Here is a 13067-nt window from a genome sequence, read left to right on the forward strand (position 1 = left end):
CACTGTACATGACTGCGGACAGCAGTGGGCACGGGAATGCATTGTCGCAAGAAGACCGGGCTCCGGACAGCCGCGTGACACTACCCAGAGGGAAGAACATAATGTTCAGCGTGTGACTTTGGCGCATCGCATTTCATCTACTACAGCAATGTGAGTACCTGTTGGCACCACAGTGACACAAAGAATTTGTACAAGTGAGTTACTTCAAGGACAGCTCAGAGTCGCGCAATTCTATGACCCCAAACCATCGTCAATTGCTACTTCAGTAGTGTCAAGTGAGAGCTCAGTGGAGGAAGGATGGAGGTCTGTGGTGTTTTCTGATGAAAACTGGTTCTGTCTCGGTGCCAGTAATGGCCGTATGTTGGTTAGAAAGAAGCTGGTTCTGTGTCAGTGCCATTGATGGCCGTTTATTGGTCAGAAGGAACCAGTTGAGGGAGGCCCTGCAACTAACCTGTCTGCACGCTAGAGACAGTGGACCTACATCTAGAGTTATGGTCTCGGCTACGATTTCGTATGACGTCAGGAGAACTTTTGTGTTTATCCCACGCATCCTGACTCCAAATGTGTACGTCAATCTGGTGATTTGACCTGTTGTGCTACCATTCATGAACAGCATTCCAGGGGGTGTTTTCCAACAGGATAATGAAAGCCCACATATCGCTGTTGTAACCCACATGCTCTGCAGGGTGTCAACAAGTTGCCTTGGCCTCCTGCATCACCAGATCTGTCTCTAATCTTCACGTATGGAACGTCACGTACAACAACTCCAGCGTCATCCATAAACAGCATTAACTGTCCCAGTACTGACAGACCAAGAGCAACAGGCGTTGTAGAACTTTGGAACACGTATTATGTTCGAGTACAATGACTTTTCTGGAGATTAGAAATCTACTCTGTAGGAATCAGCATGGGTTTCGAAAAAGACGGTCGTGTGAAACCCAGCTCGCGCTGTTCGTCCACGAGACTCAAGATAACAGAACGCAGCATGTCATTCTCAATGGAGAGAAGTCTTCCGAAGTAAGAGTGATTTCAGGTGTGCCGCAGGGGAGTGTCATAGGACCGTTGATATTCACAATATACATAAATGACCTTGTGGATGACATCGGAAGTTCACTGAGGCTTTTTGCACATGAAGCTGTGGTGTATCGAGAGGTTGTAACAATGGAAAATTGTACTGAAATGCAGGAGGATCTGCAGCGAATTGACGCATGGTGCAGGGAATGGCAATTCAATCTCAATGTAGACAAGTGTAATGTGCTGCGAATACATAGAAAGATAGATCCCGTGTCATTTAGCTGCAAAATAGCATGTCAGCAACTGGAAGCAGTTGATTCCATAAATTATCTGGGAGTACGCATTAGGAGTGATTTAAAATGGAATGATCACATAAAGTTGATCGTCGGTAAAGCAGATGCCAAACTGAGATTCATTGGAAGAATCCTAAGGAAATGCAATCCAAAAACAAAGGAAGTAGGTTACAGTACGCTTTTTCGCCCACTGCTTGAATACTGCTCAGCAGTGTGGGATCCGTACCAGATAGGGTTGATAGAAGAGATAGAGAAGATCCAACGGAGAGCAGCACGCTTCGTTACAGGATCATTTAGTAATCGCTAAAGCGTTACGGAGATGATAGATGAACTCCAGTGGAATACTCTGCAGGAGAGACGCTCAGTAGCTCGGTACGGGCTTTTGTCAAAGTTTCGAGAACATACCTTCACCGAAGTGTCAAGCAGTATATTGCTCCCTCCTACGTATATCTCGCGAAGAGACCATGAGGATAAAATCAGAGAGATTAGAGCCCACACAGAGGCATACCGACAATCCTTCTTTCCACGAACAATACGAGACTGGAATAGAAGGGAGAACCGATAGAGGTACTCAGGGTACCCTCCGCCACACACCGTCAGGTGGCTTGCGGAGTATGGATGTAGATGTAGAGAACTCCATCCCACAAACGGACATCCGACATCTGTACAACACCAAGGCATGCACGTTTACATGCTTACGTCCACCGGCTATAGATGTACAAGCATTTCACATTTGCAATGGCTTATCTAGCGCTTTCCTTAACGTGTGGTCTTGCAATGTTAATCACTTAAATACGTTATCTAGACAAACGTATTCCAGACATTTCATTACGCTACATTAATTATTTTTTGGTGTTGCCATTTTTCCCGTCAGTGTACAACGTTCAGGCACTGCAGATTTATTGCGCTAAATGTGGTGGATGTATCGCTGATAATCAGTGCAACGTACTTTTACCGTGTATACTACTTGTCCTACGTATTGTTTACCACACTCACAAGGCATTGCATGTATACCCTCCTTTCGTAAAAGTTGATAATTCTTCATATATCCCGGAAAAGCTGTAGTTTTAATCAGTGGAAGAAAGATTACATCCATTTTATGCTTCTTCACTATTCTTGCAATTTATGAAGAAATACTTCTTATATGGCATCCGTAGAACACTACAAGAAAATCAATTTTATTCTGTTCATCATATTTGTAATGCGGATGAAACCGTTGACAGACAGACTAAGGACAGCAAAGTGTTTGCACTTAAAATAAGACGCCAAGCTGGTGGTGTTACTTCATCAAAAAGATGGTTGCTGTCCACTTCCTTATTCTCTCTGTTCCCACTCGTCACTTTGCCCTGTTAAGGAAAAGTGGCCACATTTAAGGCTTCAGAAAAATGGATGTAGTCCTATTGGTTGCACATATTTTTTCTTATAGATGTTCAATGTTACACTGTCCGCTCTCGGTAGTTGAGTGGTCAGCGCGACTGAAGGTCAGCCCGCATCTTGTGGTCGTGCGGTAGTGTTCTCGCTTCCCACGCCCGGGTTCCCGGGTTCGATTCCCGGCGGGGTCAGGGATTTTCTCTGCCTCGTGATGGCTGGGTGTTGTGTGCTGTCCTTAGGTTAGTTAGGTTTAAGTAGTTCTAAGTTCTAGGGGACTGATGACCATAGATGTTAAGCCCCATAGTGCTCAGAGCCATTTGAAGCCATTTGACTGAAGGTCAATCCTAAGGGCCCGGGTTCGATTCCCGGTTGGGTCGGAGATTTTCTGCGCTCAGGGACTGGGTGTTGTGTTGTCCTAATCATCATCATCTCATCCCAATCGACGAGCAAGTCGCCGAAGTGGCGTCAAAACGAAAGTCTTGCACCCAGCGAACGGTCTACCCGACGGAAGGCCCTAGTCACAGTGTGACACGTCGTAATATGTAGATTCTAAATATATTACAGGAAACCTTCTGTTAGTAACCATGGTTTGGTGAAAATTGCATTTTCCTTAGAGTAGCCACTTAACCCCAACTTACCCTATACAAAGTAATATGCAAAATCCTTCCAGTAAATTAATTCTGAGCTTAATTCTGAAATCAACGATGTGAGTTGGAGGGATATGAATCTCAGTGTTGACAGAGTAATTATGAGGTTACTACACACAACTTTTATTAAAAATTCCAATATGACATTGGTCATTTGGAAAAGCTGTTTCCGTTCAGTTTTTTTTTTTTCGTGGCCGAAGCAGTCGCGGAGGGAGACGTTTGTCTAAATGTCCTCGCATTGGTGCCACATGGAGAGGACAATCCTAAACCTTAAACCAGGCTGTTCCAACCGAGCCCCAGGGAGTCGGAGGGCTCAGGAGCGCTCACTGCGACAGCTCGGAGCCCGCGTGGACGGGGAAAGCGAACTCACTGCCCCCTGGCCGCATGCAGCCGCAACTGACGCAACAATCCGTGTTCGATGACAGCTATGACTGGCCGCGGGAGCCGTGTGCCTCTATTGGAGTATGCCTTTCTATTCATTGAGAGGGTATGGTCGTCCGCAGTGTCTTGTATCTCATAAAGTATTTAATTCTGCGAATAGGTACAATATACAGCGACATTATACCCGTCTTCACGCAGCGCACTACAATCAGGTAGAAGGCGCTGCACGCAGAGAATTGGTAACCAGGCTTAAGAACGACATACCACGAGACGTAAGTTTAAGAACGGTTTCGTGATACGGAGGGTATCAAAACATGCAACACAGTTCGTGTTCTGTAATGCGTTTATAATTTTCAGGTGAATCAGAGCGGAGAAAACACTACTGAATCTGCAATTCGAGCAAGCTACAGTGTCGCTCACATAATTGCGACGAGTGACAAGCTGTTTTCCGTGGGACCACTCGTAAGATCTTGCATGGTAGCAGTTGCAGAGTGTTTTGTTTCCAAGGGAGGTGAAGGCAATTGAAGGGGTTTGCCTGTCGAAGCAAACAATGCCTCGTCAAATCCTAGACATGGCAGTGGATTTAGAGACACAGCTCAGGAAAAAGGCGGAGGGCTTTGTTGCATTTTCGCTAACACTTGACGAAAGCACCGACATATCGGACGGTGCTCAGCTTGCAGTCTTTGTGCGTGGTGTCGACATGGAGCTGCAAGTAACTGAAGAACTCTTGGATGTGGTACCACTCGATTACACCGCAACAGGACGTGACATTTTTGAAGCTCTTTGTGAATCACCGGACAATGTGAATTTTCCGTGGGATAAGCTCCCATTCTGTGGCGACAGACGGTGCACCACAAATGATCGGGCGTCACCAAGGGTTTGCTTCTCGTTAGAAAATTAAACTCAGGGACGAATTCGGGAAAGACATTTTGAGTCTTCATTGTTTTACTCACCAAGAGGCACTGTGTGCTGAAACGGTAGAGCTAGGTGGTGTAATGAAAGATGTCGTGAAGTGTGTGAATTTTGTGGGGCGTCACGGTATGAATCATCGCCAATTCAAAGGATTCCTGAAAGATATGGAAGCGGAGTATGGGGATATACCTTACCACAGTACAGTTCCTTGGCTGAGTCAGGGAAAAGTTCTTGATGTTTTCTTTGCCATTCGTGAGGAAATATCCTTTTTTCTCGAAATTAAAGCGGAAGAAATGCATTGTCTGAAAGATATAAAATGGATATCGGACCTGACGTTCCTAGCTGACATAACTACGCATCTAAATAATTTAAATCTGTCATGGCAGGGCAAAGGGCAGCTAATCGTTGACATGCGCGACCAGATCAAAGCGTTCATGGAAAAGTTACGCTTATTTGAGAGGCAGATGAGTAATGGACATTTAACGTTCTTCAATCGTCTTGCTTCTTTAAAACTACCTGAATGTACTACTTTCGGCGATTACCAAGCGAAGTTGAAGCAGCTCATCACGTCGTTTGAAACACGATTCCGAGACCTCACTAGGTTAGAAATAGAACTCAAGGTGTTCAGCACTCCTTTTTCAGTTTCCCCCGATGACTTGTCATCGTCACTTCAATTGCACATTATTGATTTGCAAAATTCAACTTTATTGAAAGAGAGGTACTACAACACGTTGGATTTTTTCACGATGGTATTGTTCATTACAGCAAAAAACATTTCCCAAGCTTCATAACAACGCCGCTCAGATCATGTGGATGTTTGGATCTACGTACTGTTGTGAGCAGCTTTTCTCAGCAATGAAAAGAGTAAAAAGTGAGGAACGATCGTATCTTCAGGATGCAACAATGAAGGCCATCCTCCGCATTAATGCTGCGAACATTTAGACGCCTGATATTTCCGATCTTGTACTGAAAAGAAAAAGTCAAGATACAGAGGCCCAATAAATTTAGTATGCAATTTCTTGTAAAACAGTTGTTTCTTATTTATTTCCTGAACATCGTATTTCCTGGTGTAGCATGTCACCACGTCTTAGCAGCTAAGAGTACGAGGTTGTCGATCTTGTAAGACGCAGCTGGCACATCAAAACGCTTGCCTTGGCGCCTGCCTCAGCCAGCCGTGCCACGTGCCGGCCCACTTGAATGGTCACAGCGAGCGACACGGCTCCCTGGAGCAGGGAGCGCTCCGCGGCTCACAACGGAGCCGACGAGCTGGAACACCCTGCCTTAAACAGTCTCCACCTCCGCCATATACGTATACGTGTCTGGGGTAAGTCAGTGTAACCTCCATGGAACATTGGCAACGTCAGATATGTTTTTACCCTTGGAATCACACTACCCGAGACACCGCACCCCGCCGCATTCGTTGTTCAGTCGTCTCTCATTCGTTTCTCGTTCGTTTGCAGTTGCATATTCGTTCTTTGTTAATATGAACATTTACACAGCAGTCTTCAGCCATGGTAGATAACAGCGTGCTCTGACCTCCATTACCTTGGAGTCGGACTTGAAGAGCCCAATCTTGCTACTAATACTGTCGCGTCGAGAGAGCATTGCATTGTCGAACGCCAGAGCTGAGGCCACGCACCAGATGTGTGCACTGAGCCTGCGCGGCCCGCCAATGACCGCTGCCATAACTGCCGGGCGAGCCTCGACTCGCGCTGCCCGGTCAGCTGGTCGAGCCCGCCGGGCTGAACCGTGCCCCGCCAGAGCCCGAGTCCGCCCGGGCACCCGCACAGTATTTACCGACACAGTACTTAACCTCCGGTGTTACATTAACCGACATATCAAATGAACATATAGAAATAATGTGGAAACGATGTAAGCAGCTGGAGGGGTTTTGGGACAAGTACGGGCTCAAAGCGGAGTTTCATGAAGAATGTATGAGAACTGAGGAGCATAACACAGCACGAATGAAATTAGTTCAGAGAAGAACTAGAGCAGATCTGAATGAATATACTGAGAAACGCCATGTAGCTAAGAGGATTTGCAAACAGAAAAAAGAGCACTAGAAAAGAAAAAAAATTGGGAGAAACTGAACAGCCAGGAGAGGAGAAGTAAGTATGTGAAATGTACCAAAAGCTTAAAGAATGAAATACCGTGTTTCAAGCCAGAACAAATATATGTAGGAGTAAAGAAGGAGATTTGATAGGGGAGAGTAATAAAATACTTGACAGATGGACAGAATACTCCAAGATTTATTGAAACCAGAGTAGAAGTATTACAACAAGAAGAACTAGTGGAAATAACTCACTATGGAGCAGAGGTCTTAATATCAGAACCCACGCTGGAGGAAGTGATACAAGCCATTAATACCTTAAAAAACAATAAGGCACCTTGATAAGATCATATCCAGGCGGAACTTCTCAAATATGGTGGGGAAGCACTGTGGAAAACGATATATAATACTGAGGATCTTTGCGGATGATATGGCGTTGATAACCGAAAACTGAACAGACGCAACAGTTATGCTTGATTTGTTAGGAGAGATTGCTGAAAAGACTGGGCTAAAAATATCCTATGAAAAAGCCGTCTATGTAGAGCACAAACATAATACAGAAAAGTTTATGAGAACAAAGTATCGAAAAATTAAAAGAGTTGATAAATTCAATGCCTTGGGGAGTGGATCCAAGCCAATGGACTGGACAATACAACAAATAAAGAAAGAATTAAAAAGTAAGAATTTGCATATAAATTAACACTAACCTACTACAATAAGAAATCAACATCCATGCAAGCGAAGATTAGACATTGTAATTCAGTTATTAGGACACAAGCAACATATGTATCAGTGTGCCTAACATTGAATAAGAAACGCGTATTAAGACAACTAGAAAAAAAAAAAGAGAGAAAATATTAAGAAAAATTCTAAGTCCTGAGAAAAACAATGAAAGTATGTGGATTAAAAGGAGAAATGAAGATTTATACAAAAATACAAAAAAGATCGCAGATACAATGAGGAAGAGACGGTTAAAATTTTATGGACATTTAAAAAGAATGTAAGAAGCACGGATTACAAAGAAAATTTTTAATTAAGTTAGTAACCCGAAAAAAACTTTAGGATGGATAGAAACAGTAAAGAAAGATGACAACAAAATAGGTGTTACAGAAGCAATAATACGTGACAGGTATCATTTCAGGCTACTGATAGGAAACGCAAACTATGAAGAAGAAGAGCCAAAACCTCGACCGAAGAGAGTGTAGACAGGTGGGCAGAGACGAGTAGCTGGAGAGAAAATGAAGAAGTATTGGGAAGAAAGGAATGAAAAGAAACACCATAAGTCTTAAGTTGTATGTGTTCCATAGCTGGCCAAATTCAGAAATTAAAAAAAAAAAAAATACTGATCATCTGACAGGAGGAGAGAATGCCAATGGAGTGGAAAACGGTCATTGTGTGCCCCATACACAAAAAAGGAGTTAAATTAAACTGCCAGAACTACCGAAGAATATCTCTGCTAAATACTACATATATAGTGTTCTCTAAGATCCTGACTAGGAGGCTTACTCCCTATGTAGAAGAGAGAATTGGAGACTACCAGAGTGGCTTTAGAAAAAACAGGTCAATAACTGACCAAATATTCACATTATGCATACTGCTTGAAAAATGTTATAAGCATCAAGTAAACAACACCAGCTAATACATCGATTTTAAACAAGCCTATGATAGCATCTCAAGAGTGGCATTGCGGAATGTGATGGAGGAGGCTGGAATACCTAAGAAGCTCGTTAAACTTACTGTCATGACCCTCAGTGAAACCAACTGTAAAGTAAAAATACAGGGCGAAATCTCCAGAGAAGCGAAAGTGAAGAACGGACTGAGACAGGGTGACAATATCTCCTTACTACTATTCAACGTCTCCCTAGAAAAAGTCGTAAGTCATATAGAGTTAAATAGAGGAGGTAGCATTTTTAATCGTTTACTGCAGTGCCTAGCCTACGCAGACGATGTGGCATTACTCGCACGAAACACTGCTGTGCTGGCCGATGCGTATCAACAACTGGAGAGAGGTACAAAGGAGTAGTCAATGTCGAAAAGACCAAATATATGGAAATGACCAACCAGCGAAACCTACAATGTCTCAGGACAGCCGACAAGGAGTTTAAAAGGTTGAGAGACTTCAAGTACCTCAGACTGACTATCACAGAGACAAATGACATTTGCAGCGAGGTGAAAGCTAGAATAGCAGCAGGTAATAGACGCTGCTTTGCCGCACAATTCTATCGCGAAAATCTAAAATCCTCATTCACAAAACAATTATAAGGTCAGTTGTTATGTATGGTGCCGAGACGTGGACCATGACTGCAAATGAGGGAAGGATCCTTAGCATTTGCGAGATAAACGTTCTGCATAAAATATACGGCCCAGTATACGATCAAGAAGGTTGGCGCATCTGTACGAATGCAGAAACAGAACAACTTTTTGAATAACTACCATAAAGTAAGAAGACTGCGGTGGGCAGGACATGTGGTCAGAAAGAAGGAAGACAGAACATGCAAGAAGATTTTTGATGGCAAGGCTGGAGGCAGACGACCGAAGGGACATCCCAGAAATATATGGGTGGACGGAATTAAAGAAGACATGAAAAAGCTGGGTGTCAGGGGACGGAGAGCCACGGACCGGATAGAATGGCAGTATACTGTGATGCAGGCCAAGGCCCATCATGGGCTGTAGAGTCGAGGAGTAAGTAAGTTACATTAACCTTCCTTTGTTAACAATGCATTACTTCGCACATGTGGTAATGTGTAGTTCATTGGATCCCCATGATATTTTAATGTTGCCGTATATGTATAATATTAATAACTAGGTTATTTAATACAAATTAATGTAGAGCCAACCATATAAATTGTGAAATTGAATCAATTAATGCTTTTTATTACACTAGAAACAACTACAGTTACTTTTACAACATATAAACTGAATACTCAGTGATTCAACAGTCTTCTTTTCATGACTCATTACAAGTACCATTTAGACACTGATCACAGAATGTAAGGGCCAGAGGATGCACCTCCTTTTCGCAGCTGGCACTTAACATTGTGCTAGTTTGTCGTTAACCGCAGATGTTGATCCACTAATTTTTTATGCCCTTCGGCGAAATTATCTCCGTAATTAGTTCAATATTGCCCTCTTCTTTAGCTGGTCTTGCACCAAGCCGGATCCAATTTTCCAAAGAAAATCCTTCCTTGCCATTTTAAACAGGAGTATGCGAATTTACACCTACTTGTGAATTTTAAAATTTTCCCGGCGAATTGACCGTCCAAACAAATTTCGAGCTTGCAACCGGTCGTCGTTCGATACTTCGCACGATATTTCAACTGGGCACCTGCCAGTCATCTTCGGGTGAGCCGTGGCACACTGGCGACAACGTTTTTTTTTTTTTTTTTTTTTTTATTGAATTTCAATTCCCCCCGAAGGGGGCGGGCTGGCAGCAGCTTAGTATCCCGCTCTTCAGCCTACAGATTTTGTGACAAAGATCAGGAGAACAAATAATAAGAAGAAACAGGCGATAAAATCGGAGACTTAGAGAGTAACAAGGCGAAAAGAAATCGTGGAACTTAAAACAAACAACAGAGGGAAAATGATGCTAATAAAAATACATACGAAGCAGACAGGAAAAACAATAGACAATTAAAAAACACGGCGACAGTCTGGATTCTGTTCGCAAAAGACATAAAATTCACACCTAGCGACAGCATGGTTTCTGTTCGCAACACGAGAAGACAAACAACACTGAATAGTCACTGGAACACTGCACTAAAAAGTTGGCAAATGTGACACCACAGTCGAGAGCAGGTGGAGGAAACTGGACAGAAGATGGGAAAACAAAAAAGGGGGGAAAGGAGAGTAAAAGTGAAGGGTGGGAACCGGGAAAGGAGCTGATGGAGGATGAGGACCCATAAGAGGGGTAGGGGGCAGACGCGACAGTGAGTGGGGTAGGCAGAGGAGGGGAATACAAAAGGACTGGGGGGGAGAAGGGAGGTAGGGAGAGGTTTAGTGAGGAGAAAACAGGACGGAAGGGGGGGGAAGAGGGAGCCCTGGAAAAGGACAGAGGAAAGGAGGGGGAGGGAGGATCAGAGTTGATAGGAAGGATAAAAGGAGGGAGAGAGGGCATCATCCGGGAGGGGGAGTTGACAGAAGCAACCTTGGGAAAGGAGATGGAGGGTGTAGAGATGGAGGGTAGGGGGGACACAACGGTGAAGACGTGGCAGGGGGCGGGGATGGGAGAGGAGAGGAGCAACCAGGGGGTGAGGGGGTTCAAGACGGCGGGAGGTGTAGAGGATGCGGATATGTTCGAGGAATAGGAGCAGATGAGGGAGGAATGAGATCATAGGCGACAACGTCCTCCGCTCCGCAATATATAGCGTACTGTAACTATTCTGTGCATGCGTCGAAAACTTGATAGTTGAACCAACACTGCCCGCCGGCAGCGCCCTCGCTGGTGGAATAGCGGAACTCAGTCGCCCTCTGCGTTGCTGTTTGCCACGGCCGTCGACGCACTCTGTCGTCTTCGATTTGAGCAAATCGTGGAGATGATGGGATTCCATGCACTGTCCAGCTGGTAGCCGCTGTCACGGTTTAACAGATTTTCCGCCAGTCGTATTTCTACGGATTCTTTAATAATGGAGTCCCAGAAAGTGGTTGCTGTGGACAAAATCATTGTTTTCTCATACTCCATTGAATGTCCAGTAGAAATACAATGTTCAGCAATAGCGGACTTGCTTGGCTGCAAAAGGCGGGTGTAACGTTGATGGTCAGTGCAGCGTTCTTTCACGGTGCGTGTGGTTTGACCTATGTAAGCCCTACCACATTGGCACGGTATCTTGTAAATTCCGGCCTTTCGTAGTAGCAGATTGTCCTTAACTGATCCCACAAGGTCCGCAATCTTTGATGGTGGGCAGAAAACCACTTTTACCTGAAATTTTCGGAGGATTCTTGCTATTTTAAACGAAATGTTGCCAGCGAAAGGAAGAAAAGCTAAAGATTGTTCCGGCATGTTCTCCTCTTTATTCACTTCCTGCTTCTTAGTTTTAACTGTTAGTGCCCTGTTAATCTGCCGGATGGAATACCCATTTTCGCTGAATACTGTCCTTAGATGGGCGAGTTCTTGAGATAAGCTAGCTAGATCTGAGACAGTATGAGCTCTATGAACAATCGTTTTAAGCAAACTCATGGTTTGCGATGGGTGATGGCAACTCGATGCTTGCAGGTACAAATCAATCAGTATGAGTGGGTTTCCGGTAAACTAAATGCCCTAGAGAACCATCATTCTTCCTTCGAACCAGGACATCCAAGAAAGGCAAACAACCATCTTTCTCTATTTGCAGGACGTTGCTATGAATGGAGTTGAGGTGATGTAGAAACTCCATTAATTTATCTTCTCCATGAGGCCACACTATGAAAGTGTCATCCACATACCGCCAAAAAGCTGTTGGCTTCAGGGTAGCTGATTTAAGCGCTCTCTCTTCAAAATCCTCCATAAAAAGGTTGGCGACCAAAGGAGACAGGTGGCTACCCATGGCGACACCGTCAGTCTGTTCAAAATATTCTTGATTAAACATAAAATAAGTTGAGGAAAGTGCGTGCCTGAACAAAGCAGTGATATCAACAGGAAACATGTTACCAATCAGTGTCAAAGAATCTGCAAGAGGAACTTTTGTAAAAAGTGAGACCACATCAAAACTTACTAGAAGGTCTACACTGCTAAGACGAAGAGCCCCCAGTCTATTGATAAAATCAGCTGAGTTTCGTATGTGATGTGAGCACTTGCCTACGAAAGGTCTCAGTAAGGAAGCGAGATGTTTAGCTAAATCATATGTAGGAGCTCCAATGTTGCTCACTATTGGACGCAGAGGAAGACCCTCTTTATGAATCTTTGGAAGGCCATACAGTCTTGGAGGTACACAACCATGTGGTTTTAACCTCTTGATGGTCTCTTGCGGTAAGGAGGAGGAATTTAATAGTGCTGAAGTTTTTCGTTGCACACGTCCTGTAGGATCGTAATCAATCCTCCCATAGGTAGAGTCACTTAGCAGACCATACATCTTATCTATATACACACCACGAGGTAACAAAACAGTTGCATTACCTTTGTCAGCTTTCAATACCACTACGTCAGGGTCCTCTCTCAGATTTCGTAATGCAGCCCTTCCTGCAGAGGTTAAATTACTGCGTTGATTAGGAGCCTTCAACAGAGCACGGCAAGTTTCCCTTCTTATTTCGTCTGCGGCATCCAAAGGAAGACATCGTACAGCTTCTTCAACACCACTCAAAATACTTATTAATGGCGGTGCTGTAGGTGTAGGTGCAAAATTGAGTCCCTTGCTTAATACAGACAGCGTACCGTCGTCCAAATTCTTCTCTGTGAGATTGACAACGGAACGTCGTATCATTATCCCT

This window comes from Schistocerca cancellata, chromosome 2 (assembly GCF_023864275.1).
Source record: "Schistocerca cancellata isolate TAMUIC-IGC-003103 chromosome 2, iqSchCanc2.1, whole genome shotgun sequence".
Lineage (NCBI taxonomy): Eukaryota > Metazoa > Arthropoda > Insecta > Orthoptera > Acrididae > Schistocerca > Schistocerca cancellata.